Source organism: Sinocyclocheilus grahami, unplaced genomic scaffold (assembly GCF_001515645.1).
Source record: "Sinocyclocheilus grahami isolate Dianchi unplaced genomic scaffold, SAMN03320097.WGS_v1.1 scaffold633.1, whole genome shotgun sequence".
Classification (NCBI taxonomy): domain Eukaryota; kingdom Metazoa; phylum Chordata; class Actinopteri; order Cypriniformes; family Cyprinidae; genus Sinocyclocheilus; species Sinocyclocheilus grahami.
The window spans coordinates 415152-417651 of NW_015505812.1; the positions used below are offsets into that span (position 1 = coordinate 415152).

A 2500-nucleotide genomic window follows, 5' to 3' on the forward strand; every position below is an offset into this window, starting at 1 on the left:
AACAGAATTGCGAGCTGTGAACAGAATTGCGAGCTGTTAACAGAATTGCGAGCTGTTAACAGAATTGCGAGCTGTGAACAGAATTGCGAGCTGTGAACAGAATTGCGAGCTGTTAACAGAATTGCGAGCTGTGAACAGAATTGCGAGCTGTTAACAGAATTGCGAGCTGTGAACAGAATTGCGAGCTGTGAACAGAATTGCGAGCTGTGAACAGAATTGCGAGATGTAAACAGAATTGCGAGATATAAACGTTATATAAATTTTTCAGTGTTCCAGTCATTGTAATCAATCTTCTGATGCACAATGTGTTTGATCTCCTGCTTACGGGAATCACCAACAGAATGAAGTGTCTTCGGTCAGATGAACCTGTGAACATTTGAACACTGAACTAACACATGTCTGTAATGAACCCCAATCTACTGGGAAACCCAACAAACCCTGCAATCTGTGTGTATCTGTGGGGTGTGTGTGTGTGTGTAATTAATGAATGAGCTATTTTAAGCGGCAGCTGCACTGTTTATTTTAGAGCTGCGCTCACTGCAAACACACAACGCTCTGCTGCTCCATGACATTTGATTTCTTTCATCCACTCGCTCCCACATTTCTCTTCATAATCACAAGGATCTGGAATATGATGCAGTAACGTCACGCATTCAACACAGATGCAGAAAGACACTCCAAAAATGCGACACTATTGTTTAATGTATTACATGAGGAAACATCACACACACACACATTGGCATCAGTCACACTGTTGAAGCATGGCAAGCAACCAACAGATCCAGAACGTCCTGTTTTGTAACCATAGCGACTGGCAGGACTGGGCGGTATGATGGGATATAGAGACTGGCAGCAGATTCAGCTGTATTAGTGGGCAGGACAGCAATTTAGATGTGGAAGTGATAAAGAAACGCGGAATAGTGTGAATTTACAAGCAGGACGTTTTTATATACATTATATATGTGACCCTGGACCACAAAACCAGTCATATGGGTCAATTTTTTTAAATAAATAATCTTTCCATTGATGTGTGGTTTGTTAGGATAGCACAATATTTGGCCGAGATGCAACTATTTGAAAATCTGGAATCTGAGGGTGCAAAAAAATCTAAATATTGAGAAAATCATCTTTAAAGTTGTTCAAATGAAGTTGTTAGCAATGCATATTACTAATCAAAAAATAAGTTTTGATATATTTACGGTAGGACATTTACTAAATATCTTCATGGAACATGATCTTTACTTAATATCCTAATGATTTTTGGCATAAAAGAAAAATCTATAATTTTGACCCGTACAATGTATTGTTGGCTATTGCTACAAATATCCCCCAGCGACTTAACACTGCTTTTGTGCTGCAGGGTCATATATCACAACCTGGGCTCTGAACCGGTTCAAGGAACGAAAACGAAAACCGGAAACAGAAACGAAATCAAATTTTATAGTTCTGAACAGAATTGAAAATTTGAAATGGCCATTAACCGGCTAATAACGTTATTTATTCCATTTAGAAATTTGCTGTCAACATCACAACCTGGGCTCTGAACCGGTTCAAGGAACGAAAACGAAAACCGGAAACAGAAACGAAATCAAATTTTATAGTTCCGAACAGAATCGAAAATTTGAAATGGCCATTAACCGGCTAATAACGTTATTTATTCCATTTAGAAATTTGCTGTCAACCAATAACGAATTAACTGGCAATGCACCGGCGTTAGAGTTTATCCGAGGATAGTGTAAAACTGCAGCGCTTCTGCGAACGGAGAAAACAGAATAAAACTATAAGCTTACATAAAAAGGAATATATAGGCATACACAAAATATATTTCACTTAAATCATTGACAGATTAACAAAACTAAAGCAAAAAGTGTGCTGAGTTACGGTTCATTGTGACGCGTTTCAAAGTTCTCGTAAAGGAAAGCAAGACGGCAGAAAGTAGTTTTCTTTATTTTGCAAAAGCTTGACAGTTTTGAATGATGTCTTGCTTCTAGCTGTATAACCAACCAGCGTTGGTATGATATCGCGCCGGCGCCTCACATGCACACAGACACAACATATTTTGCGACATTGCAGGCTGTTCATTATCAAAATAAAATACAGTTAAAGAAACAAATAAAAAGTTACACTGCTCCGTTGTACAATCTGTTGTGTTCAGCGAGCACCGCCTCACTGTGCTGATACAGCCGATGTAAAGGATGATGTTTTACGTCGATGAAAGTACAAAGCCTAGCCTATAATAAATTATATTTTAGCATTCAGATACGTCGCGAATATGGAAACATTTGGATTTGTGCCGAATGAGAGAGGTAGGCATCAGTTTCACCTTCAATTAATTTGTTTTTGGATTGACGTTTTTATAGCCTAAACGCATAGCCTAAACTTTAGAGGATTTGTTGTGGAGAGAAACTAACTGTGTTTATAATGTTTGTAAACATTTTGCTTTACCGGCATTTAAGCCTACATTATTTCTGAATGTAATAGGGCTAATAAAATGCTACGT

At 38.1% G+C, this 2500-nt stretch overlaps 1 protein-coding gene across 1 annotated transcript in view; it reads right to left on the minus strand.

Annotated features, from left to right (window-relative positions):
- LOC107558145 (R3H domain-containing protein 2-like) overlaps nt 1–2500 on the minus strand; it is a gene marked incomplete at its 5' end in the record, with an annotated part of 39665 nt that overhangs the window by 27645 nt on the left and 9520 nt on the right. The window lies entirely within an intron of this gene.